The 23,420-nt window shown below is 38.9% G+C and overlaps 1 pseudogene; it reads right to left on the bottom strand.

Moving 5' to 3' along the window:
• Window positions 1-8,518: 8,518 nt before the first annotated feature.
• On the bottom strand, window positions 8,519-9,226 carry LOC149192895 (pyrophosphate-energized vacuolar membrane proton pump 1 pseudogene; annotated as a pseudogene).
• Window positions 9,227-23,420: the final 14,194 nt, after the last annotated feature.

The raw sequence follows: 23,420 nt of genomic DNA on the forward strand, positions 1-23,420 counted from the left end.
GATGAGGGAGATATTGCTGATTTAAAATTCAGTTGGGTTGCAGACATTTTTCGGGGCGTCGAGTTTGCAAAGCAAATCTGTACGTTCTGGTGCAAAATATATAGAATCTAATTACAGATCTGGATTTTTTGTGAAAAAATACCCTAGTTCGAAAAACAAATTAGTCGAATCGAAGTCTGGATGAGGGAGATATCACTGATTTACAATCATCTCTCTTTTCATAATTTTTTTCTGACAATGGGATAGTTGCAGCATGGATCTGAAATTCCAGTGCCTAGATCGAGATTTCTACCACATGCGAAGATGTAGAATGGTTGTTCCATTTCTGAAAATAGATCATAATAGGGATTCTTAGCAAAATTGATGGAATTGTGGTCATTTCAAATTTTCGCCAAGTAAGCGCTTTGTTTTGAAAACCCTCTTCATGGCAGGTCTGTGTTTTATAGGAAAAGGTAATGGTCCTACTATTGAAGAATTCATAAAAGACCAAAATTCAATATGGGGAAAAATTGGAAAGTTTGGGTAGTATTTAAATATGACGTGGCCACATGTGGGAATTACTTAACAAAAAGAATTTGTACAACCTTTCAAATGAAGAATTTGAAAAATTACTTTTAAACAGATGGTCTCATGCCAGAAAACAAGATAATGAGAAACATGTGGGGTTATTTCCTACTGGTATCTCCTTATTGCAGGTTCATGGATTGCTTCAGAAGGAGAAGATCATTGTGTCTATAAATCCTAGTTGGAAGAGGAAGCTTATAAATGTCAATTTGGCAAAAAATTTCCAAGTCCTAGCAAAACAAAGGGAGCACACAAAGGTTAATAATGAGGAGGTTCAAGTTTATAAAGATTTGAAGATTTCTATGGACAAGTATGTATTGCATTCTGATTTTTATGCTTCAGATATGGCTAATGAGGACGTTGTTTTGGGATACCGTTGGATGGAATCGGTGGGTGCTATAAATATTAATGTGCAGAAGAAATCCCTGAAGCTCTTGTATAAAAACAAGAAAATTACATTACAGGATATTTCCATCAATAAACAACTACAGTCCATGGAGGCTGAAGCAGAAGATGTTCCAAGGACTGTCATATCAGATGATGAGCCACTGATGGTTGACAACCAAACATAAATGTCAAACAAGGTACCAAAAAAATAGGTAGAGTCCAAGGAGGATGAAGCAGAAAATGTTACATCAGATGAGGATTCAGTGGTTGAAGTAATATTGGAAGATAAGAAACAACAACAAGGACCACAACATGTACCAGATACCAATCAAGCTCCATTAGGTGGTAAATTAGAGAAATATACACCATTGGTTAAAACTTCAACTTATCACAACCCACACCACCAAGCAAGAAAACAACCAACAAGATGGCAACAAATTAGCTACAAGGACAACAACCCCCACATGGCATATAGAGAGCGGTGATGATCCACCTACTACACATCAACATAGAAGAGCTATGAGGGTCAACTTCCATCTCAAGTGAGCGAGGTACTAGCTAGATCGAGAGTTCACCTTTCTCTTGGATGGCTAGATGCAACTGCATTGTACTAGTGGACTACTCTTTTGAGTAGATCTTATTATTTGTGTTTTTCCCATGTTTCGTGGATGAAACATGTTAAAGGGGGTGGAATGTAGTATACCTAGGGGGGATAATATGGCGTACAAAGGGAGATACCAAAGGGAATAATGTAATAATGGCATGGGCCATAGTAATAAATAAGGTGGTTAACCCATATCATGTAAGGGACCACAAGTAGTTAGCAATAAGGTAATAAGCCCATGGTATTAGATAGATGATATTGAGGGAACCATGGTAATGACCCATGGTATTGTATGTATGAGGCCTATATAGAGGCTACAGACTCCCCATTGAAGGAGATCAAGGATTATTGTATGAATAGGCATATGGCTTGTGGAGTGTTCTCCTTCCTTAAGGAGTGAATGTATGGTGTTGCCCTACCTTAAAGGTTTGATTAATAAATAAGAATTTATCTACATTTAGATCTTATTATTTCTTGGGTATATTTGTATTCTCATATATTCTTGGGTCAGATCTATAACAAGGACACTATACCCTGGCATTTGTACACCACCTTCAATTGCTCTCACATTTTGAGGGAGGGGAAATGATTCATTTCCCTCGGTTCTTTCTTAGGAGACTTGAAAAGATGGCAAAAAATGTGCAGAGTAGAAGTGCAAGCTAGGTTGCCAAAAAACTCTGCCATCATGGACTCATTATGATGTTGGTCAAGAAGAAGTTAGAAAAAAAGGGAATAGCATGGGAGGCATTTCTAAAATAATTGCGAGCGACAGTTCCCGAAGAGCCCACTAGCACAAGTGCAAGTAAGAAGAGAAAGGTAGAGACATTGTCTCCTACCAAGCAGTGAAGTAAAGACTCACTAGTGCAAGCAGAGAAGAGGGTTGTTGAAGACACTCCACCTGCAACAAAGAAAAGGAAATATAGGACCTTGACAAGGAGTAAAGTTGTCAGCCAAGGAACAAACCATTTGAGTTATCCAATTGTAATCGACGAGTCGCCCCAAGTCTCCCCCACAATTCATAACCTCTCAATGCTCACAGATGCAATGGCATGCATTATGGAGGATGAGGAGAATGCAGAAGACAACGTTTGGTTGTCAACGTCTGTCAGCAGGCTAAGGAGTAGAAAAAAAACGTTGACACCAAACACCGGGGAAGTCCAAGCAGAGGAGGATGAAAAGGAACAACATGAAGAGACTCCTGACAATTTCAGCAAACTGGAGGTGGAGACCGTGAATGATTTCGAGAAGCAGGGCACTTAAGATCCTATGGTTTTTGAAGGTCAGGGCACTAAAGACCTTGCGGTTTTTTAAGGTCGGGGCATTGAAGACCTTGCGATTTCTGTAGATTAGGGCATTGAAAACCCTACAGTTTTAAAAGGGCAAGGTATTGAAGAGCCTACAGTGTTCGAAGGACAGGGTATTGAAGTCTCGGTAGTGGTAGAAGAACCGGGAATCGAAACCCCTATTGATTTCGATGGACAACGTGTTAAATACCTTGAGAAACTAGGAGAACAAAGTGTTAATATCCTGGAGGAATTAGGCGTACAGGGTACTGAAACCCCTAGCATAGATATTGGTGAGGGTATCCAAACCCTCAGTGGCAACAAAACCCCGAGCATAGAAACCCTCAGCGATGTCAGAAGGTAGACTTTTGACAGCCTCGACATTGATGATGACTCCGTAGCAGAAAAGGTGTTCACACCCAAAGACCTTAGCACAACACCATCCACTCTCTTCCTGAATAACAGAATAGTGGGCATGGAGGAACAATTCCATGACCTAGAAGCTTTGAACTCGGTCATGAAAGAGCAGAGTTGGCAGAAACAGAGTGAGGTGGAGTTACTGGCAGAAGAAAAGAGGTGGAAGTAGTAGGTAAAGGTATGGAAATACCGGGCTTCCAGACGCTATAGACGCCTAAAGAAGGTGACTATGAAGCTGCAAAAAGCCTGAGACAGGAAGCCAAAGATATTAAAGACAATAATAAACATTGAAGTGTAGAACTGAGGAGCTGGCCATTCATTTTTGAAGGTTATTTTGCAAAGGTAAAACGTTGTGTTAGGACACATAACAACTTAGGGATGGGAGGATGTTGGTATCCTAAATTGCCCTATTTTCTACCCCATTTACATCAATATCAACCTCTGTTTTATCTTAATTAAAGAACCTTCTTTCCTGCACTAGTACGAAATGGTTACCCTTTACCTGCACATGCTCATATTTTATATTAAGATTTATTAAAACACTTTATTAATCTTTTTATATATATTTCATGCCTATTTACATATTTCTTGTAACTCGTATTGATTTCCTAGAGTAATCATGGAACTTAGTGTTAATGATGAATGAGTTGACTAGTGCAACTAGATTCATGCACCGCCACTATCTGAGATTTTCAAGAAGTTATCTTCCATGAGGATGGATCTCAACCTTCAACTTTGAGTCTAATTGCTGATGAAATGAAGCAGGATAATAGGTGGCACGCATTCAAGGATTTTTCCCCAAAGTTAGGTCTCAGCCAAGTGATGTTCGTGTGCATTATAACCACTAGCCAAAGTTGTAATTTTGGTTTTCTAAGTTTGGTTGGCTGGGAGGCCTGAACGAGATTTATCTGTAATTAGTGTAAATGGCCTAGAGCAGAAAGGATATATATGATTTAGATGATAGATATGAAGTTAGCAAACCATCGACTATCATTTTTGTTTATGTAATCGCCTCGCTCTGGGGCTAGATTGTTCTATAATTTAATTTGCCAAATTGAGTAATACAAGGATCTATTATGATTTTTTTGCACAACATTTAAATTCGTCTTTAATGTATCTTTGAAGTGTTGATCTCTTTCGTTCCTTAGAAAGGGAATGATCTAGTTGGCTAGGGCCCAGCCAACCCAACTCGTTTATCCCTCTCGCTTTCGTTATTCAAAAACATGGTGTGGTTATTTCTTTTGCATTTGTGTGATGTACTAGTTTAATTGCTAATCTTTAAGTTCTATATTAAAATATCTTTTGTAGCCTATGTGTGAAAATTATCCATGGTTTGAACAGTAGTTGTGTTTTTTTTGCTTATGAAATATCTTTCTCACATTTCCTTTACTCTTGTTCTTTGCTTTAATTCATTTTCAAATGGATAGTGCAAGGAAATCCTTCCTACCCTAGTGCAAGCTGTTACCTACACCTTGGTTTAGTCATTCGTTGCAACAAACATTTAATCACTTACCTACTTTCTACTTTCACTTATTTTTCAAGCGGATGAATCATTAATTGAGTAATTGTTTTGGTATTAAAAGTTCATCTCTAAAATATCTGCAAGTAGTTATATCGAATTACTACATTACACTTGCAAATAATATCATCATTGTGGGCAAAGTACCAACATTGATTAACACATGCAAATTACTTAGGCTACTGTTTGATTTTTTAAAGTGCTTTTATTTCATGACGTTTATTTGCTCTACAAAGTTTAATGAGTTGAATCATTTCGTTTTTTACAGATAGTTTGCTTCAAAATTTCATTTATAGTTGCAATTCTTTTCCAACACATCTTTCATCTTTCGAAAATAATTTGGGAAATGACTAAAGGGAACTTTGTTTTGGTGCAAGAGTAAGTCTCTTTGAACAGAAACAAAGTTCTCTAAGCCTTGAAGCTTAGAGAACATTCACTCTAACACAGGAATATTGTACCTACATTACTGCAAGAAGATTGCAAGAGTGCAAGGACAGGTTGTTGGTGTGAGAGGAAGATCATAAGGAAGATAGGATTCTGCAAGGGCCCACTTGTCAGACTATTTACCATCAATATGAATAGCAACATAGCATTTCATTCCAACATCCAATATTGTTTCCATCATGTGGGATTTCTTTACTTGATTTACTTGCAAACTATCATTTACATTCTAGCACTAGAGTTGCCTTGGTGTTAATTTCCTTTTCAATTGTTTTCTATCTGATTCTGCAAAGAATTTACTTTAAGAAGTAGGCTTAGAAATAGGAAAAGTTCATACCATTTTTGGCATTACCTTTGCTTCGTCCCTAAGTTTACAAAACCTCTTGACAATTAAGTGTTGAGGAGTTTTCTCAAGCACAATTCTTGCACCCAACATATACATGTGGAAAAGAAGACTGAGGTTGCAAGATGCAACAATAAAGCACATGATCATGAGAACACAAAAATTTTCAAGTAAGGAACTTTGATGGAGGAGCATCGAACCATCACCCAAAATTAAATTGATCCTAGAGTCTTCTAGAAAGGATGTCATGGTAGTTATTAGAAAGGGACATGATTTCACTGATTTTATCGTAAATTTTAGTTAATTTCATAAGCCTCTAGAAGGTGTGTGCTAGTAGAAAATGAAGTTCCAATTCTACTAGCTGGTGGGCTCCAGTATTGTAGCAATAATGCTACAACTCCTGCGGCTTCCTATCTCTAATTTTATCAACCCGGTAGTTCGTACAAACTTGGAAGTGACGGTGTTGTATGCACAAGTACTAGCTCTTGTTGCAGCTGTCACTTGGTCAGCTGGCACAAGTCCGCTAGGGCTCAAGCCAACTTCTATATGCTCTCAGAAGAAGCTTGCTAAATGATGGACGAAAACTATCTCAAAGAAAACTAATCTACTTGGCAAAAACGAACTGAAAGCCAACCAAAACATGGAAACCCTAGTAAACCCTAATCTGACTAGTCTAACCTCTATGATGCAATAGTGAGAGTGCAAATGTCTAAAGATGATGCCATTACTTCTAGTGATGTGAAATGCATGAAATTAAACTACTTGCATCTGAAAAGACATGTTTTTGTATTTTTTCTTAAGTGGATGGAGTGATTGTGATTTTGTTCTTATTAGGGTTTGGTTGTGCAGAGGTGGCGCAGAGGGAAGGAAAGCTTGGGAAAGGTCAGGGAGGCTAGGAGAGGTCCCAAGGGATCCTTAGCATCAGTCCACAGAGGTTCCTCACGTTCAGATGCTCAGCAACTGAGTGTGTGGGCTCCTACAGGATGTCTGCAGGGGATCCTACAGGAAACTCAGGAATTTCTACAGGAAGTCTGTTAACTTCTACAGGATGTCCTACCGTGGGAGTTTTGGGTGATGGTGAAGTGATGGAGTGGTATAGGGGGATATGTAGGATGGAAATGAGGTGGTAATGGCTCAGCAACAGTGAGGTGAGGAGATGAGGGTGAGTGTAGAGGCAAATTTGTCTTAGAGGAAATAGAGGGAATGGAAGGCAAAAAACAGGGGATATGAGCAGTGGGGTAGTTGAGGAAGAAAGGGCTTCGTTGGAGGATGGATAGTTGGTCTGGGCACGGTTCAGGAAGGTAGGAGAATGATGGAGTAGCGTTGCATGGTGTAAATGAGACAAATCATCCAAGTCCTGCAAGCAAAAGTTATTAACTTATGCCAACAGCTTATTAAACCAATGAACAACAATGTATTCGTGAAGGAAACTGATATATGGTACTGAAGCAATGAAGCATTCCAAGAAATTGACACTCATGGACACTTCTATCCATCACCAAGACTGCGTTCAAGAGAGCATTAACATGTAAGCAAACGTTTTTGAATGGGCAGCACAGTCTGCGATCCCTGCCTCTAGAAAGAGGTGGATCATGAGCATACAGTCAGCCTGTTCTTTTTTAACTGTTATTCACTCTAATCTACTCAGCCTACTTCCAAACAACTACAGCAATTCTAACTGATAAAACCAATCTGTTTAACTTCTACAAGAAATCCAAATCAGCAACTGTTTAACCACTACAAGAAATCTAAATCAGTAGCTATACTCGAATGCATGTAAAGGAAAATGGAAACGAAATGCTAAAGGAACAATATTGATACAAAGGAAGGAGACCTGAGCTCTCAGGTTGGGCCCAACCCCGAGAGCTTTAGGCTCCTTTAAAAACTCAGAATTTGATCCAAAACTGCTTGCTTTTATTCATAATCAAAAGTCTAATGTCATGCCAAAACTGGCTTACAAAGAGCAAAAACCAAACCGACTAACTAGCTAACCCGAAAATGACTAACTGAAATGAGGTCTTAAGCCCTCTTATTTATACAATTTGAGGACCCAACAGTCCTCCTAAAGTTTAGGGACTTGGCTGCCCAAGACTTGTAGTTAACAGCAGTCCAACTTGACTTGCTTGGCTGCCCTTGTGCTCATTGATTTGGTGGCCTTTGAACTCCGAGCTGATGGTGGAGAATTCGAGGTAAGGGCCCATAAATGAGGGGGACACCTTCCTACAAATCCTCTGGCTTGTTCTCCCACGAATTTGGCTGCTAAGTGCTCATTAAGACCTTCAATTTTGTCTCCAAGTTGACCAAAAAGGCTACACAAAGCACCCATTAGACTTGTTGGCATAATGACTAACCAAATTCACTCTATTAACATAAAAATAATCAAAAACATGCAATAAACAAATGAGAATGGTGGACTAAGCCAAATTAGGAGGTTGAATGAGCCCAAATAATTGTACATTTTTGGGGCTCATCATCACCCCCCTACTGAAAGTGTTGCTCATCCTCTGAGCAACCAATCTCTCTCCTCGTCTTTGATAGCCCTGGTGGCTTCCTTGGCTAATCATCTTGGCCGATTTCTCCTTTGGCTTCCCTCTTTTCAAACTTTCCTGTAGAAACTGTTCGCTGGCTTCCTGTAGAAACAGTCTCTGTCTTCCTGTAGAAACAGTCTGCTAGCTTCCTGTAGAAGCCAAGTTCACTGATTTTACTTGCTTGGCTGGGGGTGCCTTCTCCTTGAACTGCGCTGCCTGAAAGCTGACGAATCCAACACAAATGGCAAGTCTAATGTATTATAAAAGCACACACGTACAATGAACTACCCGAGAATAGATATTGCATGCCAAAGCTGGATGGGAAAAAGTGTTTCCAGGCCTTTAAATCATTGTTTTTCCATTGGTTAACCTTCATTCATGTTTCTGTTCCTGACATGACAATACTTTCCGACTGCGGCAACTTTCTTTTCTTTATAAAATGCTTACTGCAATAGAAAATATGGGAATAATACCAGATTTGTATCCCAAAGCCAACCCAAATATAACATTAGTTGCTGCTCCAGTCCTACATGAATCGACAACATCTTGGATAGGGATGTAAGCATTACTAGTGTAGTACTCAGTGACAAAACCAATAACAAGGCCAGACCACAAACCAATAGCACCACAGAAGAAAAGCTCCCAGTTCTTTACAACCTTCTGGGCAACAAAATTGAAGATAGTGAAGGATGAAGGCAATGCAACTAGGCTCACAGCAGCAATGCCAATAGTCATCACTACTATGGAGATAATAAGTTGCTTTTTCAATGCAGGCTCAATTTCCTTCACAGCCTTGATCTCAAATATGTTAGTTGCAAACAGAGTTGTGATTAAGCAAGCAATGATACCCATTGAACTAATAAGCAAGGGATAACACATGGCAGTAAGATCATGAGAGTTTCCAAATGATGATATGGATGCAACAACTAGAGCTGCACAGGAAGATTCAGCATAGGACCCAAATAGATCTGATCCCATACCAGCGATATCTCCAACATTGTCACCAACATTATCAGCAATGACAGCTGGGTTGCGTGGATCGTCTTCAGGAATGTTCCTCTCAACCTTGCCAACAAGATCAGCACCTACATCTACTGCTTTGGTGTAAATACCACCACCTACGCTGCCAAACAGAGCCATGGAAGAACCGCCAAGACCATATTTGAAGATGTTGAAATAAGTTTTGCTAACCATTTCATATATTTTTCTCCAAGATGTTCTGCTAATTTTCGTTTATCTCCATCTTGAGACAAGACAAACAATAGTTCCACCGCATGAGCTCGCATTTCAGAGTATGTAACTTCACAAAAAGGGAAGCAATACCTGAATTTGAATACACTTCGAGTGAATCATGTTGCAAGTGCAAGTTGACCAACAGCTGAGCGCTCAGATTTCTGCGTGATTTTTGGAGTGAGGTGGCAGAGACATGTGTTGGCCATGCAGACAGTTAGGCTATCGTGAACTGCATGTTCTACTTATGAACCGTATGTTTTCTTCTTGATCCGCTGCACTGGAGTTCAAGCAGCTGACACTAACTGTCCGTTTTTTGACTTTCACGTGCATGGCTGACCCCTGCATGCTGCGTGACTTGCTAGAGAACTGGACATCAAGTGAACCTTCCTAAATTCATGGCTTAATTCCATCACTCCATTCGTTCATGCAGTTCTTGAATTAGATTCATGCAATAGAGGAATAGGTTTTGTCACGTACCTGAAGCCAAACGACTGCTTGTGAAGCTTCTTCCTGCTGCATTCTCTGATTCTGCTGCTGCATGCTTGGATCCTTTGACTGCATGAGGCTTGGCTAATGATTTTTGATTTCTTTTCCTTGTGCAGGTGTCCTCTGGCCAGATCTGAGCTGCATGCAATCGTTTCCTAGTTCAACTCTCCCCGTTCAAGCTGCTGCTGCTGCATGGTCACAAAACCAGAACTTCTTTTTGCCATTTCTCCCAAACGGTAGATCGGATTGATCTGAAACTTGGTGATCATGTTCCTATCATCATTATGCATCTCCCATAGGAAAATCGTGATCAATGGATGCACGAATTTTGAGAAAAATGGAAAATGGCTGAAGATTTCAGAGCTCGATTTCTCAGAAACCGTGCATCGGAATCGGCTGAAACTGCTTGGGTAGGTTACTATCACCCATGTGCATCTCCCCATAAAACAGGTTTTAAAACGGATGCACGGATATGGAGAAAATGCAAAAAAGTCTGATGGTGATGGAGGCTGATTTCTTGGAAACCATGCACCGGACTTGCATGAAACTGCTCAGGCATGTTGTCATCAACCTTGTACAATTCCCCATAAAACGGTTTGTCAAATGGATGCATGGTTTTCAAGTTATGGGAAAAACAAATTCTGCTCTATGTGTTTTTGCTTCAAGGCACTTTGCATTTTGGTTGCATGGTATGACAAAATGAATTCTGGCTGTGATGCAGGTATGGAGATGATGGAGGAGGAGTTGGAAGATTGCAGGAGGACTTCTAAACCTTTGAGGAAGCTACCATGCTTGCCAAACCACTTTTTGAAATGCATGCCTAGTTTCCCACAATTTCTACAGGAAGTTCCTGTAGAAGCACAACGAGAAGCACAAGGAGGTGAAAAAATGATGGAGAAAGGCAAGGGATGGACACACAAGTGCTTGTAGGCCTAATCAACAGATTCCCACCATCAGATTCACTTTTGAAATTGGATTTGGCTCGTCCAAAGGTTCTACAGGATGTTTCCTGTAGAAATACAGAGCTTCCTGTAGAAGGCACAAGAACAATTACTTTGACCTTGATTTGAGTGCTCCTCCTGTCATGAAACATCCTTCTTGCAACCTGCAATGTCATTGCTGCAACATGAAATTATTCAATGGAGATTAGCTTTATTTTTCTTTTTCTTTTTTCTCTTTTTTTTTTTGAAAAACAACTAGGGCGCCTCATGGAGGTTTTCACCCTAATTGCCTGCCCTGGGTGCCTCCAAGGTAGGTTTTCACCCAGAGATCTTATTCTCTTTTCCCTTTTTTTTTCAACCCATTGACCGCCTCATGGAGGTTTTCAATCAATGAGCCAATCTAAGGCGCCTCCGAGGAGGTTTTCAGCTTAGATTTTATTTTTCTCTTATTTTCATTTTTTTCTTTTTTTTTTCTTTTTTTTCTTCTACCCTACCCTACTTGAAAAACAAAATCATTTTCAAGTATAAGAATACTTCCAATGGATCCATGTGCACATCGAGATTAGAGAAAAAATGATGTGAAGGCTCGAAATGCATGCTTGGACAAGTATCCAGATCTCAGAGACCAAATGATCTGGCTTTGAAGGGATCAAACAAAGCTGAGGAAGAAAGTACTGCTGCAACTTAGTGACCTTCTGAAACCATATCTCAATATGACTTTGATATCCTTGGTTCTTTTGCTGATCTGGATCATTCTTCATGTCACCTTCTATCATGACCTTCTGATCTTCCTCTTTTTGTTGATCTTTCTCTTGAATACATGGAAGATTTGATGGTAACCATGAGGGAACTCTCTCGATCTCTGATTTTGATCCCTTCTCTTCATCAAGTGCATCCCATGGTTCTTTGATCTCCTCTTTGGAATCTTCTTTTGATTTTGGTCCTTCAATGTTGTCAATATAATCTCTGCTTTGCAACACTCTTCCTAAGCTTTGGTGGAGAACATTGGGCTCAAGAGGAGTTTTTTGGATATGTTGTGCCTCAGATTTGCAATGGGGTTGAGCTGCTCCATTGTGTGGTTTTGGAAATGGTACGGGTAGTTGAGTGGAGGTGTGAAATTGAGATGGAGATGGATGGCATTGTGGTTGGGTAGGCATTTGGGGTTGCCTTGGTGGAGGAGGAGGCGATGGTTGTGGATGAGCAGGTGGTGGAGGAAACGAAGTGGGAGGAGTGTTGTACTGGGGCCTCCACTCCTGATGAGGTGCATTCCACTGAGGCTGTGGCTGAGCATAAGAGTGAAATGAATGAGCAACTGGTTGGGCATAATATGGATCTGTGAAGGAACAAGGAGGATATGACCAAGGAGGAGGTGTAGACCAGGAAGGATGAGCAGGGGGACCCCAAGAAGGCATGAAAGTGGCTTGATAAGGGTCATAATAGGTCTCAGGTGTCCCTTGCAGTTCCTGCTGGTAAGATCTAGGTCCATGCGGCCAACTTTGGTTCATGTAATAGAGTGATTCAGTGGCTCCTTTGGCTCTCTGATATGCAGCTTTGAATCTGGGTAAGGAAGGGCACTGATCTGTAGGATGGTATTCTTCACAGACAAAACACACTTCTATGGAGTACAATGGACATTCGTTCCTAGGATGCTTTCTAGTGCACCTAGGACAAAAAATGACCAAAGCCCTCTTGGCTTTCTCTTGCTTCTGTTGGATCCGCAAGGTATCCAGTTGCATGGCAAGAAACTGCCTCATATCACTCTTGAAATCTTTGATCTGATTTTCAAATTCATCTTTGGACAAGATGTTGCTCCCAACATTTCTGCTTGTAGCCATTTGCGCCAGAGGAATGTTTTCTTCTTCTTCTCCCCTAGAGGTTCTTTAAATATGCCTTGATGTCCACCCAGGGGTTCTTTAATCACAACCATCGAAGAAGAGAGAACGTTGGCTGTGTGAAGCAGTGGGGGTGTTGCGCAATCATTTTTCTAACTTATCTCTACTCCTACAAGACATGAAATGAAATCTTTTTGGTTGTTTTTTTCTTTTTTCTACTTCTACATGCAAAACTGAAATAGATTGAACTGCAACTAACTATCTTGCTAAAATGAAAATGCAGAATTGAAATGAAAGCAGGAAAGGACTAATCTATTTTTCTCAAATGAAATTGTAGGAATGAAATGCTAGGCTACGCTTGCGAAATTGAAATGCTAGTCTACGCTTGCAGAATTGAAATTGCGGAATTGAAATGCTAATCTATGAAAGCAGGAAATGCTAATCTATGAAAGCAGGAAATGCCTATGCTACTTTTGCAGAATGGAAATGAAATAAACTACTGAGCAGGAGGCAAGAGTAAGAAAATAGAAGAAAAGCAACAATTACTAATACTCTGACGCTTCCCCGGCAACGGCGCCAAAAAGATGGTGGGCTCCAGTATTGTAGCAATAATGCTACAACTCCTCGGGCTTCCTATCTCTAATTTTATCAACCCGGTAGTTCGTACAAACTTGGAAGCGATGGTGCTATATGCACAAGTACTAGCTCTTGTCGCAGCTGTCACTTGGTCAGCTGGCACAAGTCCGCTAGGGCTCAAGCCAACTTCTATATGCTCTCAGAAGAAGCTTGCTAAATGATCGATGAAAGCTATCTCAAAGAAAACTAATCTACTTGGAAAAAATGAACTGAAAGCCAACCAAAACATGGAAACCCTAGTAAACCCTAATCTGACTAGTCTAACCTCTATGATGCAATAGTGAGAGTGCAAATGTCTAAAGATGATTCCATTACTTCTAGTGATGTGAAATGCATGAAATTAAACTACTTGCATCTGAAAAGACATGTTTTTGTATTTTTTCTTAAGTGGATGGAGTGATTGTGATTTTGTTCTTATTAGGGTTTGGTTGTGCAGAGGTGGTGCAGAGGGAAGGAAAGCTTGGGAAAGGTCAGGGAGGCTAGGAGAGGTCCGAAGGGATCCTTAGCATCAGTCCACAAAGGTTCCTCACATTCAGATGCTCAACAACCGAGTGTGTGGGCTCCTACAGGATGTCTGCAGGGGATCCTACAGGAAACTCAGGAATTTCTACAGGAAGTCTGTTAACTTCTACAGGATGTCCTACCGTGGGAGTTTTGGGTGATGGTGAAGTGATGGAGTGGTATAGGGGGATATGTAGGATGGAAATGAGGTGGTAATGGCTCAACAACAGTGAGGTGAGGAGATGAGGGTGAGTGTAGAGGCAGATTTGTCTTAGAGGAAATAGAGGGAATGGAAGGCAAAAAACAGGGGATATGAGCAGTGGGGTAGTTGAGGAACAAAGGGCTTCATTGGAGGATGGATAGTTGGTCTGGGCATGGTTCGGGAAGGTAGGAGAACGATGGAGTAGCGTTGCATGGTGTAAATGAGACAAATCATCCAAGTCCTGCAAGCAAAAGTTATTAACTTATGCCAACAGCTTATTAAACCAATGAACAACAATGTATTCGTGAAGGAAACTGATATATGGTACTGAAGCAATGAAGCATTCCAAGAAATTGACACTCATGGACACTTCTATCCATCACCAAGACTGCGTTCAAGAGAGAATTAACATGTAAGCAAACATTTTTGAATGGGCAGCACAGCCTGCGATCCCTGCCTCTAGAAAGAGGTGGATCATGAGCATATAGTCAGCCTGTTCTTTTTTAACTGTTATTCACTCTAATCTACTCAGCCTACTTCCAAACAACTACAACAATTCTAACTGATAAAACCAATCTGTTTAACTTCTACAGGAAATCCAAATCAGCAACTGTTTAACCACTACAGGAAATCTAAATCAGTAGCTATACTCGAATGCATGTAAAGGAAAATGGAAACGAAATGCTAAAGGAACAATATTGATACAAAGGAAGGAGGCCTGAGCTCTCAGGTTGGGCCCAACCCCGAGAGCTTTAGGCTCCTTTAAAAACTCAGAATTTGATCCAAAACTGCTTGCTTTTATTCATAATCAAAAGTCTAATGTCATGCCAAAACTGGCTTACAAAGAGAAAAAACCAAATTGACTAACTAGCTAACCCAAAAATGACTAACTGAAATGAGGTCTTAAGCCCTCTTATTTATACAATTTGAGGACCCAACAGTCCTCCTAAAATTTAGGGACTTGGCTGCCCAAGACTTGTAGTTAACAGCAGTCCAACTTGACTTGCTTGGCTGCCCTTGTGCTCATTGATTTGGCGGCCTTTGAACTCCGAGCTGATGGTGGAGAATTCGAGGTAAGGGCCCATAAATGAGGGGGACACCTTCCTACAAATCCTCTAGCTTGTTCTCCCACGAATTTGGCTGCCAAGTGCTCATTAAGACCTTCAATTTTGTCTCCAAGTTGAGCAAAAAGGCTACACAAAGCACCCATTAGACTTGTTGGCATAATGACTAACCAAATTCACTCTATTAACATAAAAATAATCAAAAACATGCAATAAACAAATGAGAATGGTGGACTAAGCCAAATTAGGAGGTTGAATGAGCCCAAATAATTGTACATTTTTGGGGCTCATCACTAGCATTATTTAGTATTTTCATTTCTATAATTTTCTCACAAATGTGTTAGAGGCAGGGTGGAAAAATGATGTAAATTGGGCGAGAAGGCCTTAGGCCCTAAGTGATCATATATGTAATATTCCATTTTGTTTGAATATATATTTAAATGTGTGTGTTTAAAATAAATCCAACACTTTCATTGCCCATTCTTTTGACCATTGTGGTTTTCATTCCTTCCAGTATTGTTAATTTTTCTGAGAGTGTGTTGGTCATAGGCCATGAGAATCACAAGGTGAATGGTGAGAAAGATCTTGGCTTTGTTTGCACCTAGTTGCAAGAGAAATTTGAAGATGAACGAAAAAGTTCAAGCTAGAATGAATGATACAGTTGGACTATAACCCACAAAGCTAATGAAAAAAAAAATCCCATGGTGGACCCACATAGTCAGGCATTCAGGCCTCAAATACGTAGTGCACCTAAAATACATCTGTTATAGGCCATTTTTTCACATTCGATCAATGATCCTCCTAATGGGATAAATCAACCTTGTATTCCCCCTTGTCACCATCATGCATAAATCCCTAAGCATGCTTCATCTGAACTAGTTTAGGGACCAATGCTCCTTGTAAGTCTATTGGGGTGCATTCACCAACGTGTTTCTCCACTATGGCCTGCGTTGGTGACCATCAGGTTGCTCCCCTTTGCACCTGTGGTGGTTCTAGAATTAGGGAGAATGATTAACATTCCAGAAGATTCTCGTTCTAAGAGTTTCCAGAAATTGTTACAACTACTTACCTTGGATGAAACATTCAAATCCTATTCTTCCCTACTTTGGAGTTTTCATGACTTATCCTTTGATCTTATCCCTCCATCAAAGGCGGATCTCTTACACTAGATTGGTAATTGGATAAGAACTCCCAACTTACCCTACTTCTTTATATATTGCTAGCCTTCTATGTGGTTGGGGGTTGGATTTTGGAGAGTGATTTCGTCATTATGATATTATGGTAAGTGGTTATAATCTCATGTATTTAGGGTGATTGGAGGTGCATATTGTGACAAGGAAAGGAAAAGTCATAACTTGGGTGAGATCTTCTATAAGATCAACTGCTACTTATGGTTCTAATCTCCTTCCATTTATATTAATTCAAAAAATTCATTTTTTTTCTCTATGTGATGTCTCTACTTCAATTATTTCAATACCATGTTGATCTATTGAATTAACTACTTAGATGATACTTCAAATATCTCATAATTTTTGGGTTTATGTTATTTGACTCTACAGGTTCTAATTTTTGCATTTAGGGCTAGAATTGGAGCTTCCAAGCTAAAGAACGAGTGAAGTGTGTAAAGGATTCGAGGAAGGCCTAACTCCATCATCTATTTAGTTTAAGGAAAATCATTGTGTTCCTTGTCTCTCTGTTGTTCTATGTTAGCCACCGACCTAGGGGAGATAATTTTGTCCTGAATCATAAATCGTGTATAGCAAATTGGCGACCATACTGGGGAATGGAGTATTCCCTTATTTGTATCATTGTCCATTGTGTTTGACTAGCTCCTTGATATACCTTTTTTGTATCATCCAACCAAAAATAGATGTAGGAAGTGATTTCATCGATCTTTTTTTGCAATTTTTATGTTGGAATCCTCTTTCCCAGGCCTAATGCACCCCCCGTGCATTTGATAGAGCATTGCATCTCACCCTGGCCTATTCTGCACCAGTGTTTCATTGCACTGGTGTCTCTTCCTCACTAGAGTTGGCCCCTATTTTTGCATGAATTTATCCTTAGTTCTTGAACCTATCTTTGGTTACCCTACTTCCAACTAAACCTCCCTAAGTCTTCAATTCCTTATGGTTTCTATAAAGCGTTCGTATGGTTTGTGTAACACCCTTCCCAGTAAATGTGCATATAAAAAAACCTAATAGGAACAAAAATACAATAAACATATCCGTCATCAAAATCCATATATACATAAGTACATTTGCACATGAAAATCAAGGGAATGAATATTTTTCATTAATAAATGCAATGAACCAACCGAAGATGGGACTAGCACGTTCCACCTGACCATAGATTGTTTGAGCCAAGTCTCTCTTCAACTAATGACCCTCATTCCATATTCTAAGCATGAATGTGGGATCTTAGAGAACACATCAATAAAAACTCATCCAGGGCTTCCAGATGCCACAAACCTCAACCCATCAAATAGTGATTCCACCTCACAGTTAGAGATCACTAAAAACCATCATCGGATTGGTCTCCATCCAAGCCTTCCAAGGCTTTCAGAGCATTTGTCCAACCCAGGCTTCCAGAACTGGTAACTCAACCCACAACTTATGCAAGGCTTCCAGAGCGTTTGTCCAGCCAAGGCTTCGAGGACTAGTAACACAACACGCCAAGGGCTTCCAGGGCGTTTTTCCAACCAGGGCTTCTAGGACTAGTAACTCAACCCAAGCTATTACAGGGCTTCCAAAGTGTTTGTTCAGCCAAGGGTTCTAGGACTAGTAACTCAACCCAAGCTATGGAAAAATTAGAACCAACCAAAACAAAGCAATGAAATTAAACCTACAATCACCATGGCTATCCAGTAAATGGCAAGGCTAGGCAATCCAATCTCAATCTTATCCATCCTCCATGTCAATGACAGATCATAACCAAGAAACCACATGCATGTGCCATGCATGTCAAAACTAGTGAAGAAATCATAAATGCAACACAATATATGCAAGAAAATATGATGTAGCTATTGATGGCAATGCCTTCTTGCACTCTCCTACTCTTCCTTTGCCTTCTTGCTCTAGGAATCCAGGTATGCCACACCCTCCAAGAGTGCTCTAAGAAAACTCTAAGTAACCAAGAGTATGAGAGAGCGAGAGAATAATGAGAGAGCTCCAAAGCTAAACTAACCAAGTCTTGCCCACTGATCCTCATAAGACTTTTTATTAATGTGGCCTCTATTTTCTTCATTTTCCATTATTTTCCTTCAATTTCCTCCTCACATGAAAAATGTGACCTTTCACCTTCCTTTTCTCCTAATTTCCATTAGTTTCACAAATAAATTTTCCAAAATACCTTTTTACCTCTTTAATGCCTTAGCCATTGCCTTTTCCATTTTCCTTAACCATAAACAACCAAATGAACACCCACTAGGATGTCTTTCCCACCATTCAGCTTGGAATACGTGTCCTAGTCATCCGTGGTTATTTTTTTTAACATTTATTACATAGAATTTTCACCAAGGCTGTTACAGAACCCTCCCCCTTAGGTGACACCGTCCTCGGTGTTCAATCACACATACACCTTAGCAAGCTGCTGACAGAAGACATACTGCTTATGGAGCTTTATAACGTAGCTTGATGTAATATTTACAATGAAAGATCTGCTGAAGACATAACATCATGAAAACATGACAACATACTACATAGTGGAGCCTTATAACACAGCTTGTTACAATATTTACATCCATACACGGGTGTACATATAGCAACCTCGTCAAAATATATATACCAAAGCATATATCAATCCTACACTAATCATCAAATAACATCTATCAAAACATCATAAGGAATATATCAAAACATCATATAGCATGTATCAACCAACATAAAACATGTATCAAATCATCATAAAGCACATATCAACCATCATAAAACATATATCAATCACCATAAATCATATACTAAACCAACATAAATGAAATACTAAACCATCATAAAGCAGCTACGAAACGACCATACGCGACCACCAAACCACCATATCAAGTTGCTAATTCTTGTAGTTGATTTCCACTACCCAATTGGGCATGTTCATGATTCCTATACTACGCACATAGCTTCCATCAGTTTTAAAATAAATTAAAATAGATTCACATCATACCTCATTGGTCACTCATCAATAATGTACATTTGCAATCATGTTCGCTTCTTGTCACCATAAGTCAAACTAGCATATTTGACCAAATCAACATGTATAAAAATATCACATCAGGTTTGCTCAAAACATAACCATCAAAATTATAAATGACATGTGACCATCATAAACCAAAATCATAGATCACATGTAGTCATCACAGACCAGAATCATAAATCACATGCATACTAAAACCAAAATAAAATACTGATACTTATCCCTCATCGCTCCTTACTTCTGCCTTTGTTCTTTCTCTACAAACATTGGATCGGTTGCCACACCCAGCAAACACCTAGTGCCTTCTCCTCAACCATGCGCATAGACACATAGTGTGCATCACACACATATAACCACACGACATAGCACACCATGCAATACATGCATCTATACATGACATACAACACATACACCTACACCTAGTGTACAACACAGTGCATCCTTATATACTTGATGTGCAATACCACCCAATACATGTACCTACACAAAGTACAACATAGCGAGCACATACATTGCAATGCCACGACTACATGATGCACATACATAATACTGCATGCCCATAACATAGCATTGATGACATGCACACAGTACCACACACACACCAATACCATATGTACAACATGTACACAGTACCATTGGTACACTGCACCACCTGCACAACATGTGCACAACATCACATGTACATTGCACCACCTGCACAACATGTACACAACACCACATGTACAGTACACCACTATACAGTGCGTACACAATACCACATGTAAACAGTACCACACGCACGACATGTACGTGACACCACATGTACACAACGCCACATGCACAACATGTACATAGCACCACATCCACACATTGCCACTTGTATAATATGTACAAAAACACAAAACGCACATGGCACCACTTGCACAATCATCCACACCACACCATATGTACATAGTACCAATGTACCACATGCATGCAACACCACTTGTACATAGCACTACATATCCAACACGTACATTGCATCATTTGTACACAACACTACATATCCGACATGTGCATAGCACCATATGCACACAGTACAATATGTACACAATACCGCATATCCAACATGTACATAGCACCATCTATACCCAATATTGAATATGTAACATTCATACAACACTATCTATATCATCCTGTACATAACATTGCACAAGCAACATGCACACATACTATATATACACAACACCTCATGTGCACACATCATTTATGAAACATGTATAACATATAAATTATACGCACAATAGTAGTACCACACATCCAAAACCACACTGTCCTTACCAAGAAACCTTGCTTCCGGTATCTCATCCATGCTTATCCTAGCATGTCGCAAACCACACTACTTTCACTTTGCTAATGTACCCTTCAACATTAGCTGTCATAACATAAACATAGGAATAATACAAGTATACAATATCAATTCATAACCACATGATATTGACATCATATATTTGTCATGACTATTCTTCCCACTTGATTCCTCATGAACCTGAAACCTCTTCATAGCATTCTGTTGCGTAAGCAATTAATACTTCATAAGAATGATCCCTGACAATCCTTATCAGACAGTGACATAGATACATACATAAATGCATATATAATCATTAACATAAAGAAATCATGATCCTGTCAGACAACAACATACATTCATACATGTATACATATATAAACATCAACATAATCATGATAAAAGAAAATAATTACTAGATAACATAAGGTCTAGGTTAAGAGAAATTCCTTATTTATGCAAAGGCATTGAGAGAAATAGTTCCCAACATAGCCAAAGCATATGACACTGCTGATCCATTTACTTTACCTTTTCTAGTTACCTTTCTCATGTCTACACTACTTTTGTCTATTTACAACAATGGATCCAACTAGTCCAACCGACTGTTATAGTCTTACCTTCCGTTGCGCTTACTCATACACCAAGTTCCATCTGATTCAACATCACCTCTTGGGTACCACACATCTTTTCCAATTTCCATCAACTTTGCTCTTTCCCAACCAATTCCCAAGACTCAAAACATAAAAGGCAAGACAAGAAACAAACAAGAAGAAGACCATACAAACCAATAACAACATGACTCTGCAAAAAAAAGTGGTATGGCCATACACTAGACATAAACAAAGCCACAAATCAATCTCAACAATTCATAAAATACCAAAAGCACAAGACTAACAACAAACACCATTACTAAATTCCCATCATTCCTAGGGAAAGCTCAACCCGAGCCTTCTTCAAGATTTCATGGCGGTCTCTTGTCGTGCAATCCCCTGCATCATACTTACACATGTCAACCACATGTTCCAAATATTAAGACAATCATATTTCTCAATTTGAAATAATATTTGACAAATAATCATGTCATAACCCATAGTAATTAGACATAATTCTACAACTATAAACTACATTCAAGTACATGTCAATTGTCTCAACACATACATGTTAGTACAATCATCTTAAAACAAAAGCATTTGAACACATACTCATATTACGCAATTAATCAAACATTCATACCATGTTAAATAAATCAACTAGACACCAAACACTGAAAAACCAAATAGATGTCATAATCAAATAGTCAAGCACCAAGTATACGACATAAGGAAACTCATATGTTAATGTATATCATGGGAGGGTATCTTGTCTACGTAATCAATCTAGTTAGCACGATACAACTTTACAACACATCAGCTCAAGCACTCATATGATCATGATATCCATAACAATATCTAACTAACATGTTCACATCATAAACTCATACACAATTATCATTCACACATATGCAAATTCAATCTAGATTAGTATGACACCATCTCACAAGTATGTCGGTTCATACCTGAATATCGCAGCCATAACCATCTACATAGGTAAAACCAGGTTAAGACAATACATATAACATCAAGATCGTCAATGCAATGAACATAACCATCACGCATATTACCAATCCAAATTACAACATCAAGATCTCAATGAAGTAACCCTAATCATCAAGTTAATAGCATATAACAACAATAAGCTATATATCATGCTCATCAATAACTTAAAATCAAATCGTCAAGCTAACTATCATATAACAATCAACAAGTTAACCTATAACATACTCACTAACAACATATAACATAATCATAAGGTTATCTAATATAAAACAACAATAGCAATGATTACACCTACAGGTTACTATCATTCTTAACTATCTGACACATGTGCATATAACCACACTAACCATCTAACATATATCATGAATGTAAGCATAACATCAAAGACATGTACATAAACCTAATGTATATAACAATAACACATATAACAATCCTTTAACCTACATACCTGCATGCCAAACATACAATACATGTATGACGATCTTCTCTTACCCCAAAGTCCAATGTTGCAACTTCATTATGATGATATGCATCTCCTATTCTATCTCAGCCAACACATTAACATCATAACAACCAATAGCATCATGATGACCTAAATCACATATAATGACTTCACAAGGCATCTTATACCTAATATTCAAACTATAACCAAGACCATACATGCATAATAACTGTATATAGACATATAACAAATGAGTACCAAACCATGCACACATCATTCTAGCTAGAGTCCACTCATCAATGAATGACCATATCAACTACACAAACCATGACCTCATGCATGACAATAACCATTACTCCATTTTACACATTGTCACATGCAACCAAAAGTATGCATAAGCAATACCAAACCAACTACACCTATGCATCAATGCATGTAGTTGAAAATAAGTGATCAATCCTTGTAATCAACCTAAAATACTGATACATGTAATCAAAATATTAAAAATTGTAACCTAACATACAAGGATGTAAGTAGGTATCATGAAATCAACATGTAAGCGACATATAATCCATACACAGTCAGTTGAACGTTCCAAAAATCAATCAATCATGTCTATTAATTTGAAATAAATATTCATCAATGCTAACAACCTATAAGCATACCCCCTTACTATCCATGGTCCACACTAAGTTAGAAGGAGGAAGCTACTATAATGGTCCGATCTCCAATGTCCAATTATGGAATGGAATCTCCAAATATCTGTTAAATTTAAGCATACCTGAAAAGAAAATTAACTTTTATTTCTCATACATTTGTATGAGACTAAGTAAAAAATATTGGACTTATTCCACTTGTAACATCATAACTAAAAACATGCCACTTTTCAATTTCCTTACATGCAACGTTTCAAA

This window comes from Pinus tabuliformis, chromosome 2_2 (assembly GCF_031772625.1).
Source record: "Pinus tabuliformis cultivar Carrire ecotype Pingquan chromosome 2_2, CPIR1, whole genome shotgun sequence".
NCBI lineage: Eukaryota > Viridiplantae > Streptophyta > Pinopsida > Pinales > Pinaceae > Pinus > Pinus tabuliformis.